Source organism: Carcharodon carcharias (assembly GCF_017639515.1).
Source record: "Carcharodon carcharias isolate sCarCar2 chromosome 27 unlocalized genomic scaffold, sCarCar2.pri SUPER_27_unloc_2, whole genome shotgun sequence".
NCBI lineage: Eukaryota > Metazoa > Chordata > Chondrichthyes > Lamniformes > Lamnidae > Carcharodon > Carcharodon carcharias.
Window position 1 is genome coordinate 2,663,984 of NW_024470635.1, and position 21,306 is coordinate 2,685,289.

General features: G+C 40.2%; 1 pseudogene; it reads right to left on the reverse strand.

The window, feature by feature from the left end:
* LOC121273855 overlaps positions 1-21,306 on the reverse strand; it is a 77,975-nt pseudogene that overhangs the window by 55,781 nt on the left and 888 nt on the right.

The following is a 21,306-nucleotide window of genomic DNA, read 5'->3' on the forward strand; positions in this document are numbered from 1 at the left end:
AAGAATTTAACAAATCTGGAGATACTTACATTGAACTCTGATTATTCACTGACATAATTTCAGAATTATGTGTAACTTGTGAAACTGCTGAGGCAAAACACGAAGATAATTAATTAAATTGTACAGCAATAAAATTTTTAAAATTCTCCAACCATGTGTTTTAACTTTAATCCTGAACTCAGCGCAGCACATTGGAGAGAGGTCATTTATTTCTAATGAACTCGCCCTGATCTTATATTCTATTTTCATATTGGTGATGTTTTACTCTATTATGTCAAATTAGTTAATAATTGTATTCCTCTTTCTGATTTGTCTCTTGTTAATAATAGACTTAATGAAATTAATGTAACACTTCTTAAATTAAACAACAATTCCACACACATTCGGTCAAATATATAGTTTTATTTTAATAAATGAATATAATCAATAATTTATAAAAATGCTGCTCTACCTGCACACCTATAAGCTTTTCATGTTTGTTAATATGTTGACACGACATAAAAGCTCTTCTGTTCTAATCTTGTATTTCCCATGATAGATTTATAAATGGGCAAATTAAAATTGTTCAAACACTATTCGGGTAATCACATTAGTAATAAAAAATGGAGTGCAACACCCTCTAGTCACTAAAGCAGGACTCCAGAGATTAAACATAATCCCAAATTTCAACAGCAGTATTTTTTTTTAATAATACATATAATCCTGGAAATCTTTTGCCCTTTTCGGAGCCTCCCCTAGAAAATAATACAATCAAGCTTTGATATACCACTCCCGTAATCCACACATTGTGCGTAAATGAGTTTAAAATATTTGACGAAAGCAATGTGGATGTTGGGAATTTGATATAAAAACAGAAAATGCTGGCAAAACTGAGCACGTCTGGTAGCATCTGTGGAGAGAGAAACAGAATTAATGTTTCGAATCCGTATGACTCTTCTTCGGATCTCTGCTTCTCTCTGCACAGATGCTGCCAGTCCTGCTGAGTTTCTTTTTCCGCATTTTCTGTTTAAGTATATAATGTTACGTATTGAAATTAAGACCCACAGTTATCAATGCAGAACTGAGAGATAACAATTCTTCTGCTTCATCTGAGACACTTTTGCCGTCGCGTTTATTTTGTTCTGCACGTGTCATATGCGAAACATAGTTTCATTAATCTCATCCCGTAAGAAACGCAATTTCGATTGACATTGCCTAATGATTCATTAGCTGATGAATTTGATTCCAATTTGTTGAACAACACATTCACCCCATATCTCTCCTACACAGAAAGTGGCAGGAACCCAGGGAGGAGCGATAAATCACTTTGCAATTTACAGGAAACATCTGTGGCTGTGGTGCGGAAACTTCAACAAGCTGTTTCCAGTCCGCTAGTCAGAAATAGAAAGCCAACTAAAACTCGGGTATTAGGAACGGACCCTATTTATGCATAGATCTGCCAGCAGCAGTATGCTCAAACAGTCCAGGCTCATCTCCATTGGACGTTCATTTCGAATGAATAAAAAATTGAGACTGATTCCTAGAACCTGTGACCTCTCTAAGGGACAAGGTGTATGAATCCTAGGAATGATTCTCGGAGCATTGGGCAATTGTGGCGCACTATTGGAAACAAACCGAAGGAATGATTCCTTGAGCCTGGGGCCTATCTGACGCTCCAGGGAGCAGATCGCCTTGATGGGATTCCTGGAGACTGGGGAATATTAGAAGCATTAGGAAGCATAAATCCTGTGGTTAGTATCAAACACCTGGGTCCAGCCAACTCACCAGAGAACACAAATGCTAGGAATTATCCCCAGAACCTGGATCTATCTGACACATGACAATCTAGTTGTTCAAACCCTGAGAATTGCTTCAAGGTGCAGGGATTATCTACTACGAAGTGTCCTTGAAGCACAAACCCTCTTAATGATTCGCAGTGGCGGGGCCAATGTTACACAGGCACATCTTGAATTATAAGCCTTGAGCATTATCTCCAGATGAGGGGCGGAAATGAACAGGCGTTCATGCGAACACAAGCTCTATGTTTGATGCATTGTTACTGGTCTTATATGACACCGACAGACGTGGGAGCAGAAATCCAATTATTTATTCCCTGTTTCTGGATCTACATGATGCAGGCAATGAGCGGAGCACAAAATCTCTGAATGATTTCTTTTTTGCAGTTCTATATTACACAAACACTGAGGGAGCATAAATCCAATGAATGATTCCCTGTTTCTGAATCTACATGACACAGATGGGCTAGGAAATACCAGCAAGGACTGGTTTTCTGCAGTAGCGAATCTATGTCCAAGCTTAAGTAATAAAGCGATTAAATATCAATGGGCCCAGCGAGGTATTTCTTGGAAAATATTGGGGAAAAACAATGTAAGTAATATTAACACGAAAGTGTGACTGTGCAGAAACAAATAGAGTGTAATTCACGGAAATTTGTTGTTGCCTCCCCAATCTATTCATACACGATCCAGCGCCTTATTTCTGAACCGCTCCTATCTGGTTGTGGCACTGCCAGGGGACTAAAGTGCGTTTATTAAAGACACAAATAAGAAGCGTTGTGTTTGTGACAGGGGAACTATCCCCAAGTTTCTACAGTTGTCAGCAGCTTTTGACATGGTTATGCGCAAGTTCCTTCTCCCACTCCACCCGCCCCCCAACCCCAGCCCCTTTTCATTCTTTCAGTTTCCTAGCTGAGCAGCATTACACTCGTCTGGTAAGACAAACATCCCTGATGGTTTACCTTCTCTCTACCGCGCTGTTGCCTCTGGTGTACCACTGGGATCCAGATTTCACTCTCTTATATTTCTCATCCACACACTGCTCGCCAGTGACATTATCCATAGGTACCCGTAGTTCCATATGTATGCTTACCATGTCCAGCCCCAAGTCAATTCCCCATTTCCCAACTCCTCCATGGTTTTAATTTGCCAATGTGATTATTCAACATCGAGTACAGGATAAGAAGAAATATTGTCAATTTAAACATCTGGAAAAATGAGCACATTGCCTTCCGTTTCCCGACAAAATTAATTCCCTCGCCACTAATTACCTCCCTCTCCATGACCACTATCTGTAGATGAACCAGATCATTCGCAAGGTTTGGCGCCCGATCTGACCCTCAACTGAGATTCCTGCCCAAAAAGCATTCAAATATACCACCTCCACCATCTCTATTACGGCCCCCACCTCAGCAATAGCCTCATCACAACTGTTGCTAGAACCCTCAGATATACTTTTTTCATCTCTAGACCTGAATGTTCCAATGGTTTCGTGACTATCCTCCCAGAAGCCACCTTCCATAAATAGGAACTCAACATAAAGTCTTCTGCCCGTACCTTAATTCACATAAGGCACGTTAGCCCGTCAACCCCGTTCTACCCGACCTACCTCGGCTCTCGGTTAAGTAATTACATAATGCATCAGTAATAAAATTATCGCAGTTTTTTTTCAAACTCCGAGCATGGCCTCCTCCCTCCCTGCCCCTGCCAGCTCCTTCAACCTTTCAATCCTCCGAGAGTTATTCCCTCCTCGAATTCTCACATTATTTGCATTCCTGAATTTTATCAATTGCTGTCAACTGCCAGGAATTCATTCAGAAATCCCTTCTTCCTCTCCCGTCCTTTATGCCCCTCACTAAAGCTACAAGGTTGACGTAATGTATGGTCATAAGGCCTTGCGTTTCCTTATGTGGCTCGGTATGAAACTTGGTCTTTCCATGGTCCTGTGAGTCACCTTGGGGCGATTTGCGACATTAAAAGTCATTTATATATGCAAGTTGTCATTGATTAGTATTCAATTTCAATCTAGGTGAAACTAATAATAGGTCAATTGGCATACAGTTTTATTAATCTTAGGTCAGGTGTAGTGAGATTTTCACATTTACTGTAACATGCCAAAATCATTACATGTTCGAGGTATATATTCAGTGCTTCTATGTGTTGCTGGGATGATCAACTAACAGAGTCACAAAGAACAACGTGTTAATATTCATTATGCGTGCTCCGATTTAACCATGTTTCCAAATGAATTCTGAGGACAGACAAACATTGCCTTAGGAACAGAATGGGACAATGCGATCTAAACATGAGCACAAAATGAAAGAATCATCAATGCATGACCTAAAATTATATTTTGAATCAAAAGAAATAAAATGTTGAAACATAAGTGGAAAACATAATTTATCTTTGCGGAATTCGCATGGAGACATTACGAATGATGTGTTTCAGACAAACACACACACACACAGCCACATACGCGCACACAAACAGAAACACACAACACACGCACACATACGCGCACGCACACAGATATACACACACACAGGCATAAACACACGCGCACACACACACTCATACACACACGCAGACACCTACGCGCGCGCGCGCGCGCGCGCACACACACACACACACACACACACGCACACGCTCGCGCGCGCACGCGCACGCAAGCACACATACAGACGCACACGCGTTCCCTGATCAAATGTTTTTCCCTTCGGTTAAAGTCAATAACTACACATTAATATCAATTAAGAGGATTTGAACCACTTTGTTCTTTTGCTAATGTTTCCTTGTGCGAAAAACGTGCACTTATCTGGAATTCTTAGCATTTTTATCCTTTGTGGCTACCTGCAGAATGTAATGATCTTGTATATCATTGTGGCTTGTTTCTACATGCGTTAATATGAGAAACAATAACCGATAACCACATTTGACAGTAAAAGCAATGACAATCTTTCGTCACCAGATGGCTGTTATTTCGTGATTGCTTCCATGAAAACATACACGAACTGCGTCAATTATTACTGCTCCATAGCATGTCTATGTTTATATCACAGCAAACCTTCACTCAGTTATTACTAGCTTTACTTCATTCACGAAAGTTGACATCTCTGTTAATGCCGACATTTATTAGCCATACGTAAATGCCCTGGAGAATGTGTTGGTGAGCCACCTTGGAACGCTGCAGTGTGTGTGCCACAAATCCAATAACAGTGCTGGTGGGAAGGGAGCTCTGGGAATTTTACTCAATAACAACGAAGGAAAAAAAATTCAATTCAGAATACTGTGTGTGACTTGAAGCGGCAGTTGTAGGTGTTGGGGCTCTCATTCACTTGTTGTCCTTGTCCTTCTATGTAGCAGAGCTCTCGGGTTCCGAAGATGCTGTCGGAGGATTTACCAGAACGGGGTGAGGGGCTTTTGTTATGTGGACAAACCATAGAAGTGGTATCCTAGAGCAGAGAAAGTTAGGAGATGTTTTGAAAGCGGACTTCAAGTTTCCGAAGGGCTTTGATAGGCCATAACCTGACCATGTCATCGTCCATATTATATTGCGCCCAGTCACGGATATTAGTGCAAGAAACTCTTTGTCCATCCATACTTTACACTAGGCCCTTTTTAAGTTATTTCTGCACTAAAGCATTAGTCAGTTTATATTGCACCCATTTATTTACAGCAAACTAGACGTTTTCTCGCTTATTCCTGCACTATATAATGACTCCTTATATATTGCATGAGACCATCTCCGTGTTTATATTCGAATGGGTCTGACATAATTATTCGTGCACTAATGTGCTCATTGTGCAGGAGAGCATATCGTTGCTTATCTTAATTAAGGCCCCTTTTCAGTAATGAAAGCACCGAATGCCACCTTAGTTCATATTAGTCTATGGTCAATGTTAGCTATTCTGATACTGTAATTTTTTTGTGTGTGTTAGATTAAAAGACGGATGGATGAAGGGCGAGTTGATCTCATAGTAATTGAAGATATATATTTGACTGGGTGGGAAGATGGAATTTATTTGATTAAAATGTGCGTTTAGTCTTGGTCACAGCCATCAGAAGCTGTGTGCAATTTCCCATTGCTCTGGTGTTAGGTGGGTAACAGTTTTCTGGAAAGGACTGGTCGAATTTTGTGACAATCTCGGAAAGTTGAACTGGATTGAGGGGCAGAAGGAAAGGTGAGTCAGGGTGTACTGTAGTTTCTGATTAATGGAAGCCTCTGTTGTGGTTGTTGCACACAGAGTTTTAATGTTAAGGATTTTTTTTTTCCTGAGGGCCTTTACATTCAGGTTTCCGTGGCTACTGCTTGTACTCCCGAGCCTAAACATGTGTCTATGCCTGTATTTGTGTCTTTGAGTGTATGCCCATACAAAACAAAGCATTCCTAATGTTTGCAAGTTACAACCACAGAATTGGATTTACTTCACCAGTTATTGTTACAGTATTTATTTCCCTTTAATTAAAAATGCGTTGAAGTGGAATATAAATGCAAATTTGTTTCTTGATACGTTTCTATCAACAACAGTACGAAGGTCGACGTTTTCACGATAGCAGCAATGGCAATGGTTGGCCACCAGGTGGTGGTGTATAATGGGTTGCTGAAATTGTACAAACAAGCACTGCCTGAGGCAGCAATAAGTGAAAAAGGGCTTAGTGTAATGTATGGATGGCCAAACATGGTTTATATTACATTAGACAGTCTCTAATGCTTTACCTATTTTTTTATCGCCTGATTTGGAATAGTTGTTAAGTCAAATATCTATGCCCATTCCCAATTCTCCTTGAGAAATGGCGATATGCTACCTTCTTGAAAGTATTAAGGAGTTTAACAACTTTGAAACTGGATAAAGCCCAAGGCCCGCCCGAACTGAATCCTCGGCTGTTATCGGGGGGAAAAAGATGGAATGACCAGCATTTTGTAGTTATTTGCAACTTCAGGCAATGAGACAGGGCGAGAGGACAGCTGACTTTGCGCCCTTCTTCAAAACGTAGAAAGGGTTATTCAGAGTAATTACAGGACAGTAAGCATGATCTCGAAGCCGGGAATTGTATTGGAAAAGACAATTCTAAGGGACAGGATGCATCTACATTTGGAATGATAGTGATTAATCAAAGCTGCATAGCAATAATCTGTTGAAAGGCTAAATCTGACTATTATGGTTTTTTTTTTGAAGAGGTAATAAGGAGTGTCGATGGGTACAGTGCATTCGTTGTAGTGTATGTGGATTTTAAAACGATCAGGTTCTACATGGCGGAATGGTTCCGAAAGTGATAGCCTATATGATCCAAGGCAAAGTATCTAGGTAAATCCAAAATTGTTTCAAAGCCAGAAAGCAAACGGGGAATGACATAGGCGATTCTGTAAATGGGAGTAGTATTCCCCAGGCCTTAGTAATAGGACCCTTGCCTTTTCTTACATATAGAACTTACTTACATATGACTGAAAAGTTTATGATTAAGAAGGCTTTTGATCATACACAAATTGGCTGTGTGATTAAGGATGAAGCAGAAAGCTGTAGCCTGCAGGACATCGACTAGTCAGCTGGACATAAAGATGGCATAAAGGTGATTGTGAGGTAATGCATTTGAGGAAGGCTAACAAGGAAAAGGACTAAACAGTAAATGATACGACACTGAAAAGTACAGTGGGACTAAAGAACACGGAGATTCCTGAAGGTGCCTGCTCAGGTAGAAAAGGTAATCAAGAAACAAGTGGGATTCTTGCTTTTATGATCCGAGGCATAGAAAATACGAGTTGAGACGTTCTGGTGGAACTGTTTAAATACTATTTAGGCCAGAGTTAGAGTATTCCTTGCAGTTCTACGCCAGAGTCTGTAGGAAGGATGTGATTGGACTAGAAAAGTTACAGAGGAGAGTTCCGATGACATTACCTCAACTGCAGGAGATTGACTACTGGGGAGGATAGGATAGGTTTGATTACTTTTGAACAAAGGAGACTGAGGGAAGATATGACTGAACTGTATAAACTATGAAGGATCTAGAGACTGGAGCTACAGAGACCAATTTCACCCTGGTTAAGGTTATGGCAGGATCATAAAGAATAGGCGGAGGATTAGGCCATTCAGCCCATCGAGCCTGCTCAGCATTGAAGAATATCAAAGCTGATCTGATTCTGGCCACAACTCCATTTCCCTGCCTGCATCCCATAACCCTTCAATCTCATGTTGATCCGAAATTTGTCCAACTCAGTCATGAATATATTGAATGACACAGCCTCCAGCACTTTCTGAGGAGGTGAAGTCCAAAGATTAATGACTCTCTGAGAAAAGAGATTCCCACTCATCTCTGCCTTAAATGGAAGAACACCGATTTTGAATCCCTGCCCCTTAGTTGCACATTCCCCTGCGAAATGGAAACCTTTTCTCAGCATTTACTCTGCAAAACCCCCTCAGAATCTTTGAGATTTCAATAATATCACCTCGCTATCCTCTACTCTTTAGTAAGTACACGTGTAATCCGCTCGACTCTTCCTCATAAGCAACCCCTTCCTCCCAGGCATCAGCCTAGCGAACATCCTCTGAAATGATTCCGATGCACGCATATTTCTATTTGCAGAGACCACAAATGTACTCAATATTCCAGGTGGTTTCTCAGCGATGGCAAGTCCAATTATATCAATAATTCTCTGTTTCAAAAGTCCATACACTTGCAACAAAAACCATTATTCTATTTGCCTCCCTAATTCCTTGCTGTGCCTGCGTGCCTTTTGTGATCCGTGTACAAAGACGCGCTGATCTCTCTGCACTGAATAATTCTGCAGCCTCTCAATTTAAATATTATGTTGCCTTTCGACTTATCCTGCAAAATTAGGCAAACTCATATTTTCCAACCTTATATTCCATGTGCCAAACTTTAGCACACTCACTTAACATACCTACATGTTATTGTGGCCTCTTTGCATCCTCCTTGGAACTCGATTTCCTTTCTAATATTCTATCATCAGCAAATTCGGCTACAGCACAGTCGACCCCTTCATCCCAGTGTGAATAGATCATGGCAAATGTTTTCTCCCAGCGTATGATGGGAATCTAAAAGTCATGATGTGAAAGGGTTGTAGAAACTTGAAGTGAAACAACCTACAAGTTACAGAACAAGAGCTATAAAGTTGGGCCAGGCTGGTTGCTGTTTGTTTGCTGGAATTAATGCCCTTCTTCCGTGCTATAGATTTCTATGACCCTATGATTCATTCCTGTTAGATATTGAGTTTCAGGCTTTTTAACCAGCGACAGTGAAGAAAAGACGATATATTTCCAGGCCAACATTGCTTTTGAGCTTGAGGGGAACTTGTAGGTGTTGGTCTTTCCATGAGTCGGTTACACTTGTTCTTCAAGGTGCTAGCAGTCAGGGGAAGAAAATGTTGTTCCTCGGGCATACTCTGAAAGTGTATTGTTGGAAATGGCCTTATCCAGGCAAGTTGGGATATTCAATCACTTTCCTTAGGTTTGCATGGACATGGCGAAGAGGCTTTGGGAAATCAGGAGGTGCGTCACTCGCCAAACAATGTGCTGCCTCTGGCCTGTTCTAAATTCCTCATATATTGCTGGTTCAATTAACTTTATTTTCTGCTGTGGCCCCTGGAATGTTGCTGGTGAGGGATTCCGCGATGATGATGTAACAGAATATCAACGGGCGATGGTCAGATTCTCTCTTGTTGGATTTGGTCATTGTCTGGCACTTGCAACATCTAATGTCACTTTCGACTCATCAGCCAAAGGTTGAATGTTGTCCACGTGTTTATTTTTCCTGCATGGAGGAACGAATTTCTTCAGCCTCTGAGGAATCGTGAATGTTACTTAAAATTGTGCCAACATTAGTGAACATCGTGGCTTCTGACATGATTATTTAAATGAAGCAACTGAAGATGGCTGGGCCTGAGGAGCTCTGAATCGATGCTCTGGCGTGGGGTTTTGCCCTCCATCAACAACAAACATTTTCCTTTGTGCTAGGAATCGTTCCATTGAAAGGAAACTTTTCCCAGTGATTCTCAATTACTTCAGTGCTGATACCCGGTCAACTAATACCTTGATGTCAAGTGCTGCAACTCTCATATTAGAAATTCAACTGTTTGTCTTTGTTCAACTCAACAACGTGATGTAGTCGGGAACTTAAAGGCCCTGGTGAATCTTAACTTAAGCATTGGCGAGCAGCTTGTTGGTGATAAGCTGTTGTTTGATTGCTCTGTCAATGACACCTTCCATCAGGTTGCTGATGGCTGAGAGTAGAATGATTGAGGATCAGTGGACCGGTTAGGATTTGTTTGGCATTTTTCAACATGTTGCAGCTTGATCAGGCTGGCACCCCATTTTTAGATACGCCTGTTGCTGCATATGTCCTGCTCTTCTGAACTCATCATTGAACAATAGTTGATCAGCTGGCTTCATCGTAATGGTAGAGTGAGGGTTATACATCCCATATATTGGGGGAGTAAGAATTTTGCTCATGCTAATGGCCTCAATGATGCACATTAACTGCCAAATATTCTCTAAATCTATCGCATTTAGCACGTTGATTATGCCACACAACGTGATGGGCGGAGCTCTCAGTCTGAACATGGGTCTTTGTATCCAAAATAATAGTGTGGTGGACACTCCCACCAATATTGCCGTGGAGAAACATATGTGTGCCAGGTAGATTAATGAGCGCCATCTCCAGTAGGTTCTCCCGTTGCCTTCTCTAACCAGCTTCCGACGGCCGGCCTGGTAGCTACGCCCTTCATGACTCGGCCACTTTAGTCAGTAGCATCGGTAGCGAGCTATTATTACTGATGCGCATTGAAGTTCCGTTCCCTTTGCTGTTCTCAATGTTTCTACAAAATTCTGCTCAACATGAAGACGCGCTGATTCATTATTTAAGATAGTAATGAGGAAGAAGATTTTCCACCCTTGCCTGATTTGCTGCCATGAGAATACATGACTTCTGGAGTCAATCGTGAGGACCACCAGGGGCAACACTTCCCAACTAATGTCCTGCCATCTCTTGTGGGTCAATGAAGCATGGGGATATTGGTTGGAAGGTATTAACATTGACCATGACTATGTCAGGCAGATGTTAAACCAGTCTGCAGTCAGTGTTTCTCAGATGTTAGTGTGGAGAATTTTATAGAGTTTTATAGAATTTTATGGATGGCCTGTATCTTTGTATGTGCGTCGGTTGATGCCATTTAGCTTTTCTGACTGTGCTCATATTGCTTTTTCTCGGAGCAGTTTAATAAAAAAATGACTGCACACTGAGAATCTTTAGAGGGATACTAAAAGTTAACCGCCTTGCTCTTTATCTGGAGTGCCATCGAGAAAGAAACAGGCAAAGGGGGGAAATTTATTTATGAAGCAGACATTTATATATCAGATGTTTTTGATGACTCTTGAAGATGCACGTTTCCCATTATTGATATTGGACGGATTTTTAATAGTTCAGATGTACACAGTTAACTAAGTTTAAATTCCCAAAAGCTTTGGTCAAGGTTGAACTCATGTAATATCTGTTTGTGTTACATAAGGTCCTTTCTCAGTTATTGCTGTACTGAACAGTTTCCCTTTATATTTCAAACGAATTTTCACAGTTTGTAATGTACTGGGACATGTTTCAGATTATTACTGGAGCAGCTTTGCATTTATATTGTACTAGACCCTATCTCTGGTCATATTACACTGGACCCTAACTCAGGCATAGCCTGTCCATGGCGTTGTTGTTGTAATGTCTCTAGCCTAGCCATCCAGAGGCCCGACTCATCTTCTGGGGACATGGATTCAAATCTCACCACAGCAGCTGGTGGAACTTAAATTCAATTGATGCAAGAAGCTGGGAATTCCGCAATAGTCTGCCCACTATCTGCAAGGCACATTTCAGGAGAGTGATGGAATACTCTCAAATTCTCCAGGCGACAAGATTTGCAGAAGCACAGGCACAACATCAACTGCAAAGTCCCTGTTCCTTCCTTCATTATCCTTGGGTCCAAGTCATGTAACTCCCTTCCTAGCAGCAACTTGGGTGTTCCTACAACACGTGGACAGCAGCGGAACGCGAGGTTTGCTCATTATCACCTTCACAATGACAATTAAGATTGGCCATTGAATGTTGGTTTAGCCAAAAGCACCCAAATCCCATGAATGAAACAAACGGAAATAGAGAAGGATGATTATAATGATTATGGTTGTAAACGCATCTGGTTCACTAATGAACCTGCAGTGAAGTAAATCTGCCATCCTTCCCCAGTCTGGCAAAATGTGACTCCACGCCCACAGCATGTGGTTGACGCTTAAATATCCTCCGATTCTGAAAGTGCTTAGCAAGTTATTCAGCTCAAAGAAAACTGAACATGGGTGGAAATTCTGGCCCTGTCAGAGACGCTCACATCTCCAGGATAAAAAGAGAAAAAATACTCCAGCCTAGTTAATGATTAAAAACAAAATCTGTTTAAGCACTCCCCATTGTGTTTCCATGAGTGTTATACATAATATTCCGGGAATTATGTTTTATGAAGCATTTGAAGGCCGTGGAGAGGATGAAGAGGAGATTGATCAGACTGTTACAAGATTTTGGAGTTCTTGGATCTTTTCCTTAGAATGGAAGATGTTAAGAGGGTTTTTATCCGAGGTATTCAAGACAATGGATGGTCTCGATAAGTAATGACTAGTTCATGCCTTTCTTTAAATTACACAGACGCTGCCTCAGATAGTAGTGCAAAAGGCGAATTCTCTATGTGTGATTTCCACTTGACCCTGTTCGAGTAAGTGCATTGCTGCATACAGCTGTTTTCATTTGCCAAGACCGTCGGCCTGTTTGTATCATACGAGACACTTAAAAGTTTAATTACCTGGAAAACCTCAGCAGGTCTGGCAGCATCGGCGGAGAAGAAAAGAGTTGACGTTTCGAGTCCTCATGACCCTTCGACAGAACTGAGGACTCGAAACGTCAACTCTTTTCTTCTCCGCCGATGCTGCCAGACCTGCTGAGGTTTTCCAGGTAATTCTGTTTTTGTTTTGGATTTCCAGCATCCGCAGTTTTTTTGTTTTTTTTTACACTTAAAAGTTTATTTAGCGTTAAACTGTCTATATTACCCTTGCTATTGTATATCTCGATCTCTCTATCTGCCTACCCATCTAACTCCGTACCTACCTGTTTGTCTGTCTGTCTATATATCTATATATCTATCCATCCATCTATCCATCTAGCTATTTCAGATCATCTATTACCGTTAAAATGTCCTGATGCTGACGTCATTTTCGAGTTCTTGAGTAGAAAGTGCCTATTGAGATTCCAAAATTAGTTTAACTGCCCTCAGAATTGAGTTCAGAAGTGGATTAAATCGCATGGAGAATTAAGGACGTTTAACCACCATTCTCTCTGTTTGTTGACAAGTGATCACTTGTGCGTCACTGGAGGGTGTGATGATCTGTGCAAGAGACGGTGAAAATGTAACTGTATCTACAGCTGACGTGAGCATAATAAATATCTGTAATTCTGTCGCTTGGAATGGAATGTAACACTTTCCAATCTCAATGAAATTCAATAAAATAAAAAAGAATTTGTATATGTTTGTGCTGCCTTGTGCTACATGTTACCTTCACTATTTCCTCATCAGTTTCCATTACATTTGCCATGCTCGGGATTACTGGTGCTGGTAAAATGTTAACTGAACAGAAACATAACGTAGGGCATTAATATCTGAGAAACATATGAACAGATATATTCTCTAGTGTAATTTTAATAGAATCATAGTGTAAAAGATTATAAATAGAGACAGTCTCCAGTGCAGTATCAACAGAGACAGGATCTAGTGTAATACTAACACACACATACCCTGGTATAGTAATAACTGAGACATGTTCCAGAGTGAAATAAGCAGACACGGGGTATGGTTCACTAATAACTGAAACAGAGAGTTTTATAATATAAATAGAGAAATGCTCTGATGTAGTAATAACTGATGCGGGTGCCGATCTGAAACAAAGATTTGATTAGCACAGTCATAACTGTGGCGGAGCTTAGTGTAATACCAATGCAAATACCATTTTAAGTATCCAAAAATTTCACAGGTTTGAGCAAAACTAAAACTGCGACTTGAACTCATAGAGCCACAATTGAGGCAGGATCTGGTGTAATGTAAAGGGAACCAGTTGCTAGCGAAACATTTCTCTTCATCGCCCGTTTACAATTCTGCTAATAAATTATACATATATATATATTTAAATCTATGATCACTGGGTATTGACGCAATTAACAGAAGGAATTGGTTATCTCTGCTAATTCTCTCAAAACCTCTCATCATCTTAGAAACAGCGATGACGTTATTGCTTAATCTTCTTTATCACAAACAGAATGCTCCTAATTTGTCCAATTTATCGTTTTTACAAAAGGTGCTGATCTCTGTTAACAAACTGATTACTCTCCACTGTACACGTTCTGAGACCTTAGCACACTTCATAGGATCTGAAAATGGTAGACATGTGCCGCACCGAAAGAGAGCATTCCGCACAACCTGTCCATAATGGCTGGAAATGATCTATCGAGACTATTGCCAGTTCCCAGCTTTTTCTCCAAAGCCCTTGAGGCTACATTACTTCAAGTGAACATCCAAATATTTTTCATCTGTGATGAGGGATTCGGTCTGGATCGCCATTTCATGCAGTGAATCCGAAATAAAACGAAACACTCCTAAGGACAGATACAGGGCAGTTCAGGCACAGAATAAAGCTGCCTCTTCATTGCCAAATTCCGGGGTGAGGGACAGTGTAAAGCTCTCTGTAACCTATCCAGACAAACACTCGCAGGACATGTATGGCCCTGTATAGACATATGATTCGGTCGAAGGCTCCCACGGATGATACAACACTATGAGATTCAGAATAAAGATCCCTCTACAGTGTCCCATATATCACTCACAGGAAGGTATAGGAATGTTAATATGCAGAGTCGTGGTCCCTCTAGACTGTCTCATTAAATACTCCCATGTTGTTGAGTGCAACAGGCACATTTTAGATTTAAGCTCCTTCTGTGAACAGCCATCTATTTGGTTAACAGTCAATGAATAGGGCTGGGAATAAACTTTGGAAAGATACTAACTTCATGTCATGAGTTAAATACCATGACACGTTAAAGAGAGCCAAGGCACGACTGGGATAGGAGTGGAAGGGAGGCAGAGCGGGATAGAATGCAGGAAACTCCACAAACACATTTTCAATGCTGCTATATACAGGGATCAAAAGAGTCTTCGCCAGTTTTGAACACAGATATCATCTTAATATTGTTATTCAAAATATCAATCATTACTGAAATCCTTTGTGTGATTTGCATTTCTCTCTGTTGACATTTCTATCTTCTGTTGGTGGGGAAACATCTATTTTATTTCTGTCGCTCAATATTCTATTCTGAGGCTTCTATTTCTGTGTTTATTTACATAAACGCCTCACTAGTTTCAAAGTGGTGTTCATGGCAGCAAAATCAGATCAACTGTCAATTGTTGATTATCTTCAGCTCAAAACAAGTTTATTTTAAAAATATTCACGAATGATATAAGACAGAAGCATAATTATCCGAAAACCAATTGGTAAAAATGTTATTTATTTTATGCAAAAGAAGTAATTAAATAAAAAAAAATGTTTCTGAAAGTTCTGCTGCTTAAATCATTTAAGCATTTTGAATAACCTGATATTCCGCTGAAAAAAAAGTTAACACCTTTAACACAAACATGTTTAAATAATGAACAGAAAAATGACCTATAATCACATTAATCTCAGACTTTCAAATACATCACCACGTGTGTTTTGAAATGTTCACGTTTAGTAAAAACTTTGTGTATATACAGCATATTTCACCATGTCAGAATGTCCCAAATCATTTTGACTTCATTGATGTACCTTTTTTCGAATTATAATCACGCGTGTCATGTATGAAACACAGGAGGCAATTTGTGCACAGGAAGCTCCCACTAACAGAGATATGATAACAGCCCAGATCACTTGCTTGTTAGTGATGTTAGTTGCGCGTTAAATATTGGCCCGAGATGAAGGGGTAAACTGTCCTGCACTGTAAAATAGGGTCAGCGGAGATTGATGCTGTGTATTTCCAAATTTTCTGGCCTTATCTTAGATAGAGAGAATCCGTAATATTTTGCAAAGCTTTGAACGTTGTTCTTATTTGTTCTTTTGTTGTGAACGTCGAAAGCAAGGCCAACCTTAACTTTCCAACCACAAGTACCCCTGAGAAAGTGGTGTGGAGCCGACATCTTGAAGAGTTGCAGTTTGTGCCTTGCGCCTCTTACTTGACTTTCCAAGATGTGCTTTGACCCAAACAAATTGCCCTCTGGGCCATTCCAGTGGCCGTTAAGAGTCAACCACGTTGTTGTGGGGCTGGAGTCTCACGTCGGCCAGGCTGTTAAGGGTAAGACTTCCTCCCTGAATGACATTAGTGAGCCAGTTGGAACTGTACAGCAATTCGGTTGTTCGATTATTAATGCAATGAGTAATTTTATTCCAGTTTCGGTCTTAATGAATTAATTGAACGTAAATCACGCCAGCAGCTGTCGTGGGATTATAAATCATGTCTCCGGAGCATTTGTGATGTTCTCTGTATTACTAGCCCAGTTAATGTACCTCTTTGCTGCTGTTCCTGAAGACTGAAGTGACATTACCATAGCCACATCTGAAGGAGCACCCTACTGGCCATGCCTCCAACCTGCAGTTGAGGCTCTGAGGAAGAGTCATACGGAATCGAAACGTTAACTCTGTTTCTCTCCCCTCAGACCCCGCCAGGCCTGCTGAGTCTTTACAGCACTTTCTGTTTTTTGTTCAGTAGTGGGTTACTGGCCAAGTATGAGAGCCACTAATGCACGGGATTGGACATATTGCAGTTGCTATTTTGAAATTATAGCATTTGGTTCTCTGTATCTAAACTTCAGGAGCAGACTCTAATCTTACACACATCAATTACGTTGCAAGGGATCAGTTGTCCTCTAGCCCGGTGTCTTAGCCTGAGCCTTTAGTACCAGTGCACTGTATTTCCACTGGGCCCACATAACAGTGTCAGCGATTGCTAAATGATCATTTCGAAGAAACAATGCAGAAGGTTTCCTGGAACTTAATTTTGCACCGCAACTAACTATTTGCACAACGGGGAACTAGGATTGCTCTCCTCATCATCGAGAATTTTACGACAGATCTATTAGTAATGGTCCAATGTGTGAGGGACTTTTTGTATAATTAGGGAGAAGCTATTCCACTGGCAGGTGGATCAATGATGCAGGTGCGTAGAGTAATTTGATATTAATGCACTGATTATATTGCACATTATGATGTTTCTAATGATGTAACACTAACCCCGTCTCTCTTTATATTGCACTAGGTTACCTATTAATTGTAACTTCGTTACACTCTGCCCCTTTCAAAATGTAGCAAAGCCCTGCATCAATTGTTTCCACACTAGATTTATCCCTGGTTGATTTACACTTGGTGCTAGTCAGTGGTTATCACTTTAGTCCCTCCCTCAGTTTTATTAAACTGGGCCCAGTATCAGTAATTCCTGTCCTGTCGCAGTTGATATTACTCTAGGCCATCTACCAATAATCACTGCACTAGACCCTGTCTCTGTTTATATGAATACAGACCTTGTATATGTAATCACTGTAATAGGCCATGTCTCAGTAGATATTAATCCATACCTTGTATCAATAACCACTGAAAGAGACCCTCTATCAGTCCATATTAATATAGAAATTGTATTAGTAATCACTGTAATATACCTTATTTCAGATTATATCAATACATACATTGTAACATTTATCACTGTAATAAAACCTGCCTCAGTTGATATTAACCAGTACCTTGTATCAATAATCAAAGGAGTAGACCCTGTCTCAGTTTATGTTAATCTACACTATGTATCATTTATAACTGTAACAGACCCTGTCTCAGTTTATTTTAATCAATACCATGCATCTGTAATAACCATAATAGACCCTTTCTCAGGTTATATTAATACCAGAAATTGTATTGGTAATCACTGTAGTAGATACTGTTTCATTTTCTAGTAATCTGGTTTCCACATCAGTAATCACTGTACTGGAGCCTGTCTCAGTTTATGTTAATCTAGACTCTGTATCAATAAGCACTGTAATAGAACCTATCTCACTTGATATTAATCTATGCCTTGTATCTGTAAGTACTGCAATTGGCCCTTTCTCAGTTTGTATTAATACTGATCTTGTATCAGTAATCACTTTAATAGACCCTTTCCAGTTTATCATAATCCATACCATGGAGCAATAATCACTGTAATAGACCCTTTCTCCATTTTTATTAATCCAGATTCTGTTTCAGTAATTATTGAAATTGACTGTGTCTCCGTTTATAATAATCATTATCAGTAATCACTGTATGAGGCCCAGTCTCAGTCTATAATAGTCTAGGCCGTGTATCTGTAATCATTGTAATAGAAGCTGCTTCAAATTATATCAATCCAGACCCTGTATCAGTACTCATTATAATACATGCTCTCTCAGTTTACGCCAATCCAAACCTTTTATGACTAAACGCAATGATAGATGCTTTCCCCTTTAATGCCAATCCATACCTTGTATCAGAAATCACTGTATCTCACCATGTCTCAGTTTATATTAATCCAAGCCCTGTATCAGGAATCACTGCAGGAGGCCCAGACTCAGTTTATATTAAACTTGGCCCTGCATCAGTAATCATTTATTGTACCAAGTCTCATTATATCAATTCAGACTGTGTATCATTAGTGGCTGTAATACACCCTGTCTCAGTTTACACCAGTCTAGACCATGCATCAACAATCACTGTAATGGACCCTGCCTCAGTTGATATTAATACACACATTGTATCAGTAATCAGTGAAAGAGACTCTGCCTCAGCTTACATTAATGCAGTCCTTGTATGAGTAAAAACTGTAATATACCCTGTCACAGTTTATATTAATCTTGGCCCTGTATTAGTAATCATTGTACAAGGCCCAATCTCAGATTATATTAATCCAGGACCTGTATCAGTAATGATTTACTGGACCCAGTTTCAGATTTTATCAATCCAGGGCCTGTAGCAGGAGTCACTGTAATAAGCCCTGTGTCAGTTTACACCAGTCTAGTGCTTGTATTAGCAAACACTGCAATAGAGTCTGTCTCGGTTTGTATGATTCCATGCCTTACATCAGTAACCAATGTAATGGACCCTGCCTCAATTGATATTAATCCATACCTTGTATCAGTAACCACTGAAGTAGTCCCTGACTCAGTTTATATCAATCCATACATAGTAACTGTAATCAACTCTGTCTCAGTTGATATTAGTCAATACATTATACCATCAATCATTGTAGTAGACCCAGACTCAGTTTATATTAATACAGATCTTGTTTCGGTGATCACCATAACAGGCCCTGCCTCTGTTTACTTGAATCCATACCATTTATCAGTAATCACTGCAATAGACCCTGTCTCCCTTTATATTAATACAGACATTGTATCCGTAACCACTGAAAGAGAACATGTTTCCAAATATATTAATACAGATCTTGTATCATTAATCAATGTAAAATACTGTGTCTCTCTTTAAATCGAAACATACATCGTAACAGTAATCAAGGTATCAGACCCTGTTTCTGTTGATATTAATCAATATATTGTACCAGTAATCACTGAAGTTTATATCAATCGAGGCCTTGTATTGATAATCACTGTAATAGACCCTCTCTCTGTTCATCAAAGTCTAGACCATGTATCAGTAATAACTGTAACAGACCCTCTCAATTTAGTTTAAACTGTACTCTGTATCAGTAATAACTATAGGCACCATCTCAGTTGATATGAATCCAGACCTTGTATCAGTAATCTCTGTAATAGTCTCTGTCCTATTTTCTGTTAATACAGACCCTGTATCAGTAATCACTGTAACAGACCCTGCATCAGTTGATATGAATCCATCCCTTGTATTAGAAATCATTGTAATAGACTCTGTCTCAGTTTATATTAATCCGGACGTGGTGTTGTTAATTACTGTAATTCACCCTGTCTCAGTTTATGTTAATCAAATACTTGTATCGGTATGCACTGTAATAAACACTGTCTCAGTTTACATTAATACAGACCTTGTTTCAGTAATCACTGTAATGGAGCATGTCTCAGTTGATGTTAATACAGACATTGTATTGGTAATTATTGTAATACGCCTAGTTTCAGTCTTTATTAACCTAGATCATGTGTCAATAATCATTTTGATAGACCCTGTCTCCATTTATGTTAATCTGGACGCTGCATCAGTGTTCAGTGTAATAGATCCTGTCTCAGATTATTTTTTTTCAAGGCTCTGTATCCGCATTGACTGTAATAGACGTTGCCCCAGTTTGTAGTCACTGAAGCACTGTTTCTATAATTACTACATTAGGCCCTGACTCAGCTTATAATGCTTAGGGTGTGGCTATTACTGCATTCTTCTCTTTTTGGTTAATACTGATCTCGTCCCTAGTTCTGTAATCATTCCACGAGACACTGCCTTCGTTCATATTAATATAGACGCTGAATCAGAATTCACTGCACTATGTTCTATCTCATTCTAACTTAATGTAGAGACTGTCTCCTTCTTCTTAGGCATTCCCTCATGGTGGAGGATGACATGCTGCTATGAAACCTCTGTAGGTTCTGATAGGGCTGTTAAGCCCAATGCACAATCTGCAGACAATGCTGAAGATGGTTGGACCGAGAACATTACTTTAATGAACTCCTACAGTGATGTTCTGGAACTGAGATCATTGATCTCCAACAACGACAACCATCTTCCTCCGTGCTACATATGACACCAACCAATAGACAGTTTTCTTTGTGCTGCCCATTGGCTTCAGTTTTGCTAAGACTCCTTGATGCCACACTCCGTAAGATGCTGCCGTGATATCAAAGGCAGTTGCTCCCAACTCACCTCTAGAGTTTAGCTCATTTGTCCATATTTGGACCAAAGCTGAAATGAGATCAGGAGCTGAGTGGTCGTGGTGGAACTTACCTGAAGGGCTTTATTCGACTTCAGAATTCCTGAATAATCTTCTTATAATTTGGTCGGCCACAAATTAGGGACCCCCATAATTTGGCGGATATGTTCGAACTGTTCAGGGATGCTTTGAGCACATTCCTCGAGCACTTTTGTTGCCTCCTGCTGCGACAGAGTTTCTCGTGGAATAATTAATTTCGGGGATTTGTATTAGGCACACGAACGATATGTTCCACCCCGCAAAGCCGGTATAGAGCGATGAGGGCCTCTCTGTTGGTCATGCTGGTTTGAGAGAGGACGCTGCTGTTTCACTGCCTTTCCTCACATTGGATTTGTAGAACCTTCTGACAGTACCGCTGCTGTTAATTCTCTAGAGCTTTGATGTGCCTGCTCTTCATTGTCCAGGTCTCTGGAACATTTAGGTGCACGGAGATCACTGCTGCTCAGTAAACCATGGCCTGAGATTTGGGATTGGAATTCTAGTCCTCAAATACTTTGATCATCTGTCGGCAGAAGGC